Source organism: Anomaloglossus baeobatrachus, chromosome 1, assembly GCF_048569485.1.
Source record: "Anomaloglossus baeobatrachus isolate aAnoBae1 chromosome 1, aAnoBae1.hap1, whole genome shotgun sequence".
NCBI lineage: Eukaryota > Metazoa > Chordata > Amphibia > Anura > Aromobatidae > Anomaloglossus > Anomaloglossus baeobatrachus.
This window is the reverse complement of record NC_134353.1, coordinates 443,970,702-443,984,024: the sequence shown is the minus strand read 5'-3', so window position 1 is coordinate 443,984,024 and position 13,323 is coordinate 443,970,702. Positions and strand designations below refer to the sequence as shown.

General features: G+C 45.3%; 1 protein-coding gene across 3 annotated transcripts in view; it reads right to left on the bottom strand.

Annotated features, from left to right (window-relative positions):
• PLPPR3 (phospholipid phosphatase related 3) overlaps positions 1–13,323 on the bottom strand; it is a 270,388-nt gene that overhangs the window by 227,474 nt on the left and 29,591 nt on the right. The gene's annotated exons all lie outside the window — the stretch shown is intronic.

Genomic DNA, 13,323 nt, shown 5'->3' with positions numbered 1-13,323 from the left:
AAAATATGTTGGAGTCTGCAAAAGACCTGAGACTGGGACGGAGATTTCTCTTCCAACAAGACAATGATGCAAAACATAAAGCAAAATCTACAATGAAATGGTTAACAAATAAATGTATCCAGGTGTTAGGCGGGCTTTACACGTTGCGACATCGCTACCGATATATCGTTGGGGTCAAGTCGTTAGTGACGCACATCCGGCGCCGGTAGGGACATCGCAATGTGTAAATCCTAGGTGCGACGATGAACGAGCGCAAAAGCGTAAAAAATCGCTGATCTGTATCACGTTGTTCATTTCCATAATGTCGTTACTGCTGCAGATACGATGTTGTTTGTCGTTCCTGCAGCAACACACATCGCTGTGTGTGAAACCGCAGGAACGACAAACATCTCCTTACCTGCGTCCACCGACAATGTGGAAAGAAGGAGGTGGGCGGGATGCTATGTCCTGCTCACCTCCGCCCCTCCGCTTCTATTGGCCGGCCGCTTAGTGATGTCGCTGTGACATCGCTGTGACGCCGAACGCACCTCGCCCTTGAAGGAGGGATTGTTCGGTGGTCACAGCGACGTCGCCGACCAGGTATGTGCGTGTGAAGCTGCCGTAGCGATAATGTTCGCTACGGCAGCAAACACCAAATATCACATGTACGACAGGGGCGGGTGCTATCGAGCTTGACATCGCTAGCAATTGCTAGCGATGTCGCAGCATGTAAAGCCCGCCTTAGAATGGCCAAGTCAAAGTCCAGATCTGAAACCAATCGAGAATCTGTGGAAAGAGCTGAAAACTGCTGTTCACAAACGCTCTCCATCCAACCTCATTCAGCTCGAGCTATTTGCAAAGGAAGAATGGGCAAGAATTTTAGTCTCTCGATGTGCAAAACTGATAGACACATACCCCAAGCAACTTACAGCTGTAATAGCAGCAAAAGGTGGCGCTACAAAGTATTAACTTAAAGGGGACGAATAATATCGCACGCCCCACTTTTCTATTATTTATTTTTAAAAAAGTTTAAAATAAGCAATAAATTTCATTCAACTTCACAATTGTGTCCCATTTGTTGTTGATTCTTCACCATAACATTCAAATTTTTATCTTTATGTTTGAAGCCTGAAATGTGGGAAAAGGTTGAAAAATTCAAGTTAGCCGAATACTTTTGCAAGGCACTGTACAGTTTACTTAATATATCTGCAGGTAGATAGGATTTTTCGAGGCTATAAGATGAGCCGTGATTACACCTTGACATGAGCACAAGTTTTGAGTACATTTTAACATTCTAAATTTTTACACTTTGGACTGATTCATCATGGCATTTCTTACAGCAGTCTTGAAGAAACGTGAAGCAAGATTTTCTTGAAGCCCCTCATATCTTTCAATTTTCAATAGATTTGGAAACTAAGTAATAGATGAATTAACATTGAAAATAGCTATTATTTACCCAACTTTCTCATGAATATAGCCATTCTGTTGTCTGTGCCTCTTCATTTAAGCAAAATCCAGATTCTTAAAGAAAAATAGTGAAGCTCACACGATGGGCAAATTATACAAAAATGGTGCTATTTGGGGAATAAAAACTTTGTAAATAGATCATGTGCAAAACAAATGCTTTAAAAAACAAAGACACAAAAAAAGCTAAAACACTGAAACACAATACAGAAGGGATTAACCCCAAAATTATGTATGTAGTTCAAGATTTTATTGTAACAAAACACCACATAAAAAGCATCTTTAAAAATGGTAAAGAGGCCTCAAAATACATTAAAAATGTAGTGAGAAACCACCCTAAAGCTACTCGTTGAATTGCTCTACTCCATGCTCAAGTAACCCAAAATGTACCTTTTTGAAAAAGCATGCATTTCAAATGTATTATGTAAGTATTACCTCAGACATCACTTACTTAACAACTTCCTCTCCCCTGGGAGCTCTAGTACGAGCTTCAAGTGAGACCTTTGGTTGCAAGTAATGTATCAATCCATTGCTATAGTGTACGAGCATGCACAGGAACACTGGAGCAGGAAAGTAGCTATAGTGCAGGGGTCCCCAAACTGTGGCACGGGTTCCACATGTGGCACACGGACCAATGATGTGTGGCTCGCGGTTATCTGTAAGTGTAGGACATTGGCGCCAGATCTAGCAAACAGCTATGAAGACCAGGTCTCCAGATAGTAACTGTTGTAACTACAGAAGAGCAGATCTGGATGCGCATATACTGGCCTTGGGAGGGGAGAAGTTAAGCACTGATAGGCAATCTGGCTCTTTATGGTGATCAGGATCATGGAGCACCATTTACCAAAAAAAGCTGATTCTTTTGGATCCCAAAAAGATCCCTATTAAAAATATGTTCCACTATGTGGTAAACACATATATAAGGTAAAATCATCGCTGTCTGATGCAGTTGAAACCTCAACCGCCTGCAGACAATGAATGGGCTCAGTGGGAGGGATTTCAGCTGCAAGGGTTTCGGTCACACTTGGCAGCCAAACACACTGTCATTATACTTTTAATGTTTTAGTGAGAGCCATTCAGAAACTGTAAGTGGCTCTCACTGGGGTGTGACAAATGACCCATCATTTAAATTAAATGCTAAGCTGGATATGTGATTCTATTGTAGGAGGTGGATGAGCCCTGCAATGTAAAGTGTATGATTATCTACAATGCAATGTCTTATGCTTATTCCTAAATATGTTTACTGATATGTTATGCTGCTAGCTGGGTGCAGATTCCAGATACATTAGAACGGGACTGTTACCAAAGGCACCACCTAGCGGTTGGGCTGAGCTGGCGGTAGAATGAAAGAGATAAGGTTATAGGGGAAGTGACAAATATGGGAGAGAGGATGGTTAGGAGGTGTTGAGAGGAGCCAGTTTAGAATAGGTTCAAATGTGTAAAGACGTGGACTCACATGGAGTTTTGCGCGAACTTTGCCGACTGTTATGACAGCGCCAGACTCTGTTCACATTGCAAATTCTGACACTCCATCCCATAGATTCTCTGATGTCTCTGATCAACACAAGCAGACTCTGGCATCGACCTGCTCTGTGTTCAGTTATAGGCTAGCAAAAGTTAACCTCTGATAGCCTGATTGTTAAGCTCCTTTGATCACATTTTGTGAGGAAGCCAATCACATCTGCTCCTCTCATATTTAAGCTGGATGAAATCTTCTATCAATGCCACTCAGCTGTAGATTAAACTGTGTTGGTCTGTTTGTTTTGGTGTCCCAGACTATTTGGAAAGTATTGCTTTTTGCCTGGAGTGGAGGTGGAGTTTACCCATTGTCTTGTTTTTTTCTGCCTGCTCTTGTTTTCCTCCTTATCTTTTATTGTCTTATACCTCTGTGAGTGCATGCTGTGTGACAGAATTTTGGTTTTCCCTATCTGTCTATTTTTGTGGATTTAATCTCACCCCTGTCCCAGTCTCCCCTGGAGGAAGGTGTATCAGATCAGGGATGCTCAGGTGCAGGGCCAGGAAGGAAACTCAGGCATCCCCACCATTAGGGGTATCCCTGAGATTAGGGATAGCATAGGGCCACCTAGCCTGAGGGTCAGCTTAGGGGTCCCGGTTTCCTGGTATTCCCATAGGCATCGTTACAGAGGAAGGAAGCAAAGAAAGGCCATTTCTATCATAACGGTGTGAAGAATAAAGTGAACTTTCTGGTTGGCTAAGTGAGCTCTGGTGTCGCGGGTGTTACTGACTGTCTACATCGAGAACCGCCAGTGGGGTGACGGACACTGGCCTGAAGAAACGAGAAAGTGTCATGCACCAAACCCGAAGTCCCATGAGCACCCAGAGTCTCCTTAGCGAAGGAATGCGTCTCGGGGCCAACACCTTCCCTCAAGTGACACTGCAAGCAGGGTTGTTTCCAGCACAATCTGATAACGAAAGCAGCAAGGAATATGCCCAAGAGTAAAGGACTTTTGGCCATGAAAATAAATATGGCAGGACATGGCCTTTGACAGGAAATGAGATCCACTCATCGTTGGTGGTACACAGGTAAAATAGCACGAAGCTGGACCCTGTGTGCTCCAAGGCTGGGGATTAAGAAATGCCCCGTGTTCAGTGGTGCCCACCTCTGGTGGGTGTGGGTGTACTGAAGAGAACGAGCCCACCCTTCCCAGAAAGTTGGTGGGGAATGGGCAGCAGATCAGAAGAAACGGGTGGTGGAGCCAGAAGAGGCCCCACCCTGGAGGGTGCAGCCCAAAAGATAAGAAGGACAGGCAACAAGCAGAAGAGACTTGGGCTAAAGAACACAAGGAATGGACATTAGACCAGTGGAAATCTGTGCTTTGGTCTGATGAGTCCAAATTTGAGATCTTTGGATCCAACCACCGTGTCTTTGTGCGACGCAGAAAAGGTGAACGGGTGGACTCTACATGCCTGGTTCCCACCGTGAAGCATGGAGGAGGTGTGATGGTGTGGGGGTGCTTTGCTGGTGACACTGTTGGGGATTTATTCAAAATTGAAGGCATACTGAACCAGCATAGCTGCCACAGCATCTTGCAGCGGCATTCTATTCCATCCGGTTTGCATTTAGTTGGACCATAATTTAATTTTCAACGAGACAATGACCGCAAACACACCTACAGGCTGTGTAAGGTCTATTTGACTAAGAAGTAGAGTGATGGGGTGCTACGCCAGATGACCTGGCCTCCACAGTCACCAGACCTGAACCCAATCGAGATGGGTTTGGGTGAGCTGGACCCCAGAGTGAAGGCAAAAGGGCCAACAAGTGCAAAGCATCTCTGGGAACTCCTTCAAGACTGTTGGAAGACCATTTCCGGTGACTACCTCTTGAAGCTAATCAAGAGAATGCCAAGAGTGTGCAAAGCAGTAATCAAAGAAAAAGATGGCTGCTTTGAAGAACCTAGAATATAAGACATATTTTCAGTTGTTTCACACTTTTTTGTTAAGTATTTCATTCCACATGTGTTAATTCATAGTTTTGATGCCTTCAATGTGAATCTAAAATTTTCAGAGTCATGAAAATAAAGAAAACTCTTTGAATAAAAAGGTGTGTTCAAACTTTTGGTCTGTACTAATATATATATATATATATATATATATATATATGTGTGTGTTTCAAATAGTTCTGCTTTTAAATGTGTGAGGCCGCATGGCACCCTTCAGATAAAATAAAATATTAGTGTAGGACTGCCCCTTGAGATTTGCCGTGACGTGGCGGGGTAGCTCAAAATATTGCAATGTTTTGCCAAAAATCTCCATTTATTAATAAGTACTAGAGATTAGCCACCCCCTAGAGTTCGAGTTCGGTTTGTTGAACGGAGGACAAGTTCGTCGAACGTTCAACAAATGTTCGACGAACCACCTCGAACCCCATTGAAAACAATGGGAGGCAAACACATAAAAAAACATTATACATGTACACATACAGTTAATAAACATTGCCATTACACTTACAGGTCCCCGCGATGCGTCCAGCACTCTGTCTCCCACAAGCTTTTCCTTCCGATAATCGCTGCGTCCTCCCGGTAACCAGCACTGATGATAGGACCTTCCGTGACGTCAAAATAGCCATTTGACTAGTCACGTGTCTATTATCTCATTGGCTACAGACTGGTCACATGGCTATGACGTCATGCTAGGTCAGGTGCATCTCTCCGGTACGCGGTGCTCCTTTGTGCATCTCGTGTACTGGCGAGATGCTCTGGTACATGGTCGGCTTCCCCGTTCCTGCATGTGGGTGCTCTTTACAGAGTCAGCGCACATGCAAGGACTGGCTGCCACAGCCGGTGAATTGCGGCACCGGGAATCACGTGATCAGAGCACCGTTGCTATAGTAACCCACCTGTCAGCGGTAACGTCACCGCTTACAGCACGCAGCCTCTGCTCACTCTCACTGAGTGATTAGATTGCACGGGAGCAGCAGCGTCTTCCTCCCATGCAGTGCTGTCTGATGTAGCAGAGCTGCATGGGTTGAAGGAGAAAGAAGACAGAAGACCAGGATCATGGAGGGGTGACAGGGAGTAATAAACATGGAGTCTCTAATGTGTCTGTATATTTATTTCTATTAAAGTATTTTTTCTCTGTGTGGTGTCTTTTTTTTAACCCTTTATTGGAGATTCTTAATGGCCGGGTCAAACTTGCCTGACATTAAGAATCTCTGGCTTAATACTAGCTAGTAAAACAAAGCTAGTATTAACCCATTATTACCCAGCAAGCCACCCGGGTTCAGGGCTGCTGGAAGAGTTGGATACAGCGCCAGATGATGGCGCTTCTATGAAAGCGCTATTTTCTGGGGAGCCTGCAGACTGCAATTCGCAGCAGAGAAGCCCAGAAAGCTCGGGCCAACATGTGCTGCGGATTCCAAATCTCAGCTGCCTAGTTGTACCTGGCTGGACACAAAAATTCGTCGAAGGCCACGTCATTTTTTTTTTAAATTATTTCATGAAATTCGTGAAATAATTAAAAAAAAAAAGGCTTCCCTATATTTTTGGTTCCCAGCCGGGTACAAATAGGCAGCTGGGGGTTGGGGGCAGCCGTACCTGCCTGCTGTACCTGGCTAGCATACAAAAATATGGCGAAGCCCACGTCATTTTTTTGGGGGGCAAAAAAATCCTGCTTACAGTCCTGGATGGAGTATGCTGAGCCTTGTCGTTCTGCAGCTGCTGTCTGCTCTCCTGCATTCACTAGTGAATGGAGCATGTTGAGCCTTGTAGTTCTGCTCCCCCTGCCTCTCCCTCCAGCATACAGTCCTGGATGGAGGATGATGAGCCTTGCAGTTCTCAAGCTGCTGTCTGCTCTCCTCCATACAGACAGCAGACAGCAGCTGCAGAACTACAAGGCTCAGCATACTGCATCCAGGACTGTATGCAGGAGTTTGTTGCCCCCCCAAAAAATTACGTGGGCTTCGCCATGTTTTTGTATGCTAGCCAGGTACAGCAGGCAGCTACGGGCTGCCCCTAACCCCCAGCTGCCTATTTGTACCCGGCTGGGAACCAAAAATATAGGAAAGCCCTTTTTCTTTTTAATTATTTCATGAATTTCATGAAATAATTAAAAAGAAAAATGATGTGTGCTTCGCCCAGGTACAACTAGGCAGCTGGGGACTGGAATTCTCAGCGCAGGGTGCCCAAGCTTTCTGGGCACCTCTGCTGCGAATTGCAGTCCGCAGCCGCCCCAGAAAATGGCGCTTTCATAGAAGCGCCATCTTCTGGCGCTGTATGCAACTCTTCCAGTTGCCCTGGTGACAAGTGGCTTGCTGGGTAATAATGGGGTTATGGCCAGCTGTATATTATCAACTGGCCCTAAGCCCGAAATTCATGGTGTCACGCCAATATTAGACATGGCCACCATGAATTTCTAGTACAGATAAAAAAAACACAACACACAGAAAAATATTTTTATTAGAAATAAAACACAACACAATTAGTGACTCCATCTTTATTGAAATAAAGAACCCCCCTCCGCAGTAATCCTGGGTCAAGGGTCCCACGCCGTCCAATCCAGATCCAATATCATCTGATCGGTTTGCTGGAAGGCAAAGCGATCAGATGATGTGTCAGGTTCTAGGGCCTGAATCACATGACACAGCAGCTGATTGTATAAATGGCTTTTATACAATCAGCTGATGCATCAGTGCAAAAAAAACAAACTACACACTTCTGTGCAGACTCCTGTGCGACAGCAGCAGCTGATAGTTTAGCCGGCCGGGCGGTAAAAAGCCGGCCTCACCGCTCGACTACTAGTGTCAGCTGATTCTGTCAGGTGACCTTGTCAGCTGATCATCGCCAGGTCTGAAAGAGAGAGAAGAAAGAGAGAGAGGGAGAGAGAAAAGAGAGAAAAGAGAAGAGAGAGGGAGAGAGAAAAGAGAGAGCGAAGAGAGAGAGAGAAGAGAAGAGAAGAGGAGAGAAGAGGAGAGAAGAGAGAGAAAGAGAGAGAAAGAGAGAGAGCGAGAGAGAACAAGAGAGAGAACAAGAGAGAGAAAGAGAGAGAAGAGAGAGGGGAGAAGAGAGAGAGAGGAGAGAGAGAAAGAGAGAGAGAAAGAGAGAGAAAGAAAGAGAGAGAAAGAGAGAGAGAGAGAGAGAGAACAAGAGAGAGAGAGAACAAGAGAGAGAGGAGAGAGAAGAGAGAGAGGAGAGAGAGGGAGAGAGAGAAAGAGAGAGAGAGAAAGAGAGAGAGAGGATAAGAGAGAGAGAACAAGAGAGAGAGAACAAGAGAGAAGAGAGAGAGGAGAGAAGAGAGAGAGGAGAGAGGGGAGAGAAGAGAGAGAGGAGAGAGAGAAAGAGGAGAGAAGAGGAGACAAGAGAGAGAGAGAGAAAGAGAGAGAAAGAGAGAGAGGAGAGAGAGTAGAGAGAGAGAACAAGAGAGGAGAGAGGAGAGAGAGGAGAGAGAGAGGATAAAGAGAGGGAGAGAGAGGAGAGAAGAGAGAAAGAGAGAGAGAAAGAGAGAAAGAGAGAGAACAAGTGAGAAAAGAGAGAGAGAACAAGAGAGAGAGAACAAGAGAAAGAGAGAACAAGAGAGACAGAACAAGAGAGGAGATAAAGGAGAGAAGAGAAAGGAGAGAAGAGAGAAAAAGCAAGAGGGAGAAAGAGAGAGAGGAGAGAAGAGAGAGGGAGAGAGAAAGAGAGTGAGAGAGAGAACAAGAGAGAAGAGAGAGAGGAGAGAGGAAAGAGAGGAGAGAAGACAGAGGGAGAGAGAGAGAACAAGAGAGAAAAGACAGAGAAGAGAGAGGAGAGAGAGGAGAGAGAAAGAGAACAAGAGAGGAGAGAGAGAGGAGAGAGAGAACAAGAGAGGAGAGAGAGGAGAGAGAACAAGAGAGCGAGAGAACAAGAGAGGAGAGAAAGGAGAGAAGAGAAAGGAGAGAAGAAAGAGAAAGAAAGCGTGAGAAAGAGAGAGAGGAAGAAGAATTAATACAAAGATGGAAAATCAGGACAAGATTGCCTAGTGGAAACCCAGCAAACAGACCACCATCAAACCCTACCAGCACAGCGCATCCCCAAGGTAAGGGCTCCATGCTAATACACTGCTAAAATAAGAATTGATCGTATATTACGCATTAGAAAATGTAAAAGAAAGACCTTTAAAATGAAACTACACGGGAATTGCACTGTAGTCAATGCAGGAGACCTGGAGAAGGCAACTGGAGCTAGCAGGGGGCTTGACACATTAGTGATAACCTTCCCTGAAAATGCCAGATCCAAGGAAGCTAGGAAAGCCATAAAAATGGACACTATCAAGAAAAACCCAGAGACACTACTAATAGACTTTAATGAACAGGGGGAAAAAACAAATCTGTTATTCTACTCAGGGCACCATGAAGCCTGGGACCAGACTCTCAGCAAACATTACAAGAACATCAAAAAACGGGGCATTAGCAGGGGCAAACAAATTAGAGTACAGGATGAGGAGGACCCTGAAACCTTTAATCTCTCCATAAATATTTATAGCAATGGAACTATCATGGTCCAAGGAACGGAACCAAAAATGGAGGAATTTCATCAACAATTCCAGCACATTAAAAACCAAGTGAAAACCCTAATGAAGGAAGGAAGCATATTCACAAGTGACCAGACCATAGCAGACAGAATCTCCATCCACCCCCCAGCCCCATCTACATCCCAATCATCACAACCCCCCAGGGATATACTCAGAGACTGCTTGTCACAATTAGAATGCGAGTTTATTCAATTCAAAGAAGAATTTCAAAGAAGCCAAGGTGAGAAAAAGGCAAATGACCAACTGAGGGAAGAAATATCAAGGGTGAAAACAGACCTATGGGAATTGCAAAGGTCACTTCAAGGGCTACAGGAAGAAAACGCATACCTCAAAGAAGAAATATGCCAGCTAAAATCCTCAATCCTACAACAAAAAACAGAGAGGGCACCTCAAAGTATAAGCACTCCCCCAAAACAAATGCCTGCACCAACTACCTCTGTGCCAGATATATCACAGACCTGTGAAAACCTCAGCCAGACGGACTCTACACATAACCCCAGCAATAACAATACAGCCCCACCAGCACAGCAAATCAGGGTATCCAACACCCCTGGACCCAACAACACAAAGGAAACCCCTACCATCAACCCCAGCAATGAAAATGCATCATCACAACAAACAAGAGCAACCAACACTCAAAGACCCAACACACAGAAAACAAATGGCCCAAATAAAACACTGGATCCTGATATAGTCCTAATAATAGACTCAAACGGGAAATACCTGGACACTCAGAGACTGTTTCCGAAGGCTCGGGTTATAAAAATTCACTGCTCAACGATCCCACAAGCAGAGGAGGTGATCAGTAACCCATATTTCACAGAGCCCACACACCTCATACTACACACCGACACAAACAATATCCACCAAGAGACAGTCACAAAGGACCTATCAAAGCTGGCAATAGCAGCCCAGCAAAAATTCCCCAGAACCAAAATAATCCTGTCTGCCCTGCTTCCAAGGAAAGATATACACCAACAAATAACCCAGCAAATCAACTCAGAGCTGGCCACCAGTATTACCTCAGCACCAAACATACAGCTGGCAAGACACCCTGAAATAACGCTCCATCACCTCTACGACGACAAACACCTCAATAAACAAGGAGTCAGCCATCTAGCAAAAGAGCTAAAGGACATGGTTCTAAACAGACTTCCAAGACCACAAGCAAGACACCCTCCAAACAGATGGCAGCCCACAGAGACCCCCGGAGAGACTCCACAGAGATGGCAGAAATACACAAGACCACATACCCCACAATGGCAATACAAAGCAACAAAGGGCAACAACATGGCAGAAATAAGGACATTGCTCAACACATTGTGCAGCAAACTCTTGGGACACTACTAAAATATGCCACCCAAACCCACCACTAAATCCGGTTATGTCCTATGAAAATCTATCCTTCCTCATTATAAGGTATATCAACTAAATATGACATCCTTAGTTATCAGCAGCTGTAACATTCAAGGATTGAATGCCTCAGCTTTTGGGTCCAAGACAAATGACCCAGACTTCAAACAAAGGCTAAAGAACATTGACATCCAGATCCTCCTGGAGACATGGGCCCGGGCAGAGGAGGAATCTCTCGCATCCATGGGATACAAGGAATTCTCTGTCTCCGCCCAGAAAAACAAGAACACCAAACACGGCCGCTGCTCAGGGGGCATACTAATATGGTACAAGGAGGAGATCCAAGAACATATCAAGGCAATAAAAAGAGGAGAAAGCCATATCTGGATGAGTATAAGTAGCTCCATCCTCACCTCTCAGCAGGACATCTACCTCTGCACAGCCTACATCCCTCCATCAGAATCCCCATACTTTAAGTTGGACATCTACGAGGAACTTCAGAGGGAGGCTGCCCAATTCCAGTCCAAAGGTAAGGTGCTCATCTGTGGAGACCTGAACGCCAGGACAGGTACAGAGAAGGACTACCTGTTACCTGACGGAAACACATACGTTCTGGGAGATGAGCCCTTCTACAGAGACTCAGTACAGACAACAAGAAACAGCTATGATAGAGTGGTGAATAAAAGCGGCAGAACACTGCTTAACCTGTGCCGGAGCTTGGGGCTGCATATACTGAACGGGCGCACCAGGGGTGACTCATTAGGGAGATTTACACTAAACTCCCACATGGGCAGCAGTATAGTGGATTATGCCATAACAGACATAGACCGAGCAAACATAAATGCCTTCATAGTCACCCCCGACACCCACATGTCAGACCACAACCAAACACTGCTGTACTTGAGATCCACGGACAAGTCACCCACACAAAAGCCCCACTCGAGCTGTCTCCACAACTTGCCACCATCCTTCAAGTGGCCCAAACAGTTAGCCATTGAATACACCAACATGACCAACAGAACAGAGATTAAAGAGCTGCTTATAAATTTTCACACAAAATCCTATACATCAAACCAGCAAGGGGTCAACCTGGCAGTAAACGACTTTAATAACATCCTATATACCATGGCAGAGCTAGCAGACCTCAGAAGGACCAACTCCAAGAAGCCTACAAATAAACAAGGCCAAAAATGGTTTGTCAAAGAATGCAAGGCACTGCGCAACTCCCTAAGGGTAGCCTCAAATCAAAAACATAGAGACACGGACAACAAGGAGCTAAGAGTGGTCCATGACACCCTACAGAGGCAATACAAGCGAACCCTCAAGGAGAAAAAACAAAAGCACATCTCCCACAAACTGCAGCAGCTCGAAGACTCCCTCCAGGACAACTCATTCTGGGAGACATGGAGCCATATCGGTACAAATCCCAAGCAAAGCACCTTCCACATTCAAAATGGCAACATCTGGCACAGCTACTTCAAGGGCCTCTACAAGAATATCCCAGAAGAAGACCTAACCCTAGATCAGGAACATCTAATGACTAAACCGAGGAACATGGAGGAGACAATCAAGGACTTTCAAAATCCTCTGGACATACCAATCAGTGTGCTGGAAATAAAAGACAGAATCAAACTGCTAAAATGTAAGAAGGCCGCGGGCAGTGACGGCATCCTGCCTGAGATGATCAAATACAGTTCCCCAGACATTCATGCAGCACTGGCAAAACTATTCACCCACGTCCTGAGTGCCGGCTACTTCCCTCAAAGCTGGAATCAAGGTCTCATAACGCCCATCTACAAGAATGGAGACCGATATGACCCAGCAAACTACAGAGGGATCTGTGTCAACAGCATTCTGGGAAAACTGTTTAACAGCATCATTAATAAAAGGATTATCACCTTCCTCACCCAGGGTGACATCCTCAGCAAAAGCCAAGCTGGTTTCATGCCAAACCACCGCACCACGGACCACATTTACACCCTGCAAAGCATCATCAAGACCCACGTTCACGGCAAAAAACAGGGGAAAATATTTGCATGTTTCGTGGACTTCAAAAAGGCATTTGACTCAGTTTGGCATCCAGGCCTGTTCCTGAAACTTCTGGAAAGCGGAATAGGTGGCAGAACCTACGACGTGATCAAGAGCTCATATACGAACGGGAAGAGGACGGCTTTCTTCCGACAGGGCCGTGGGGTCAGACAAGGCTGCAGCCTGAGCCCAACTCTATTCAACATCTATATAAATGGACTAGCAACAGCTCTAGAATCCTCCCCCACTCCAGGCCTCAGTCTGCATGACTGAGAGGTGAAGTTCCTGCTGTATGCAGACGACCTCCTGCTACTCTCCCCAACCGTGAAAGGCCTCCAAGATAGCCTGGCAGTACTGGAAACATTCAGCACCACATGGGCGCTTCCCATCAAGCAAAAGAAGACCAAAGTCATGGTGTTTCAGAAGAGGAACCAGAATAAAATAAACTCTCCCTCCTTCACATTAAATGGCACTACGCTGGAGAAAACCAGC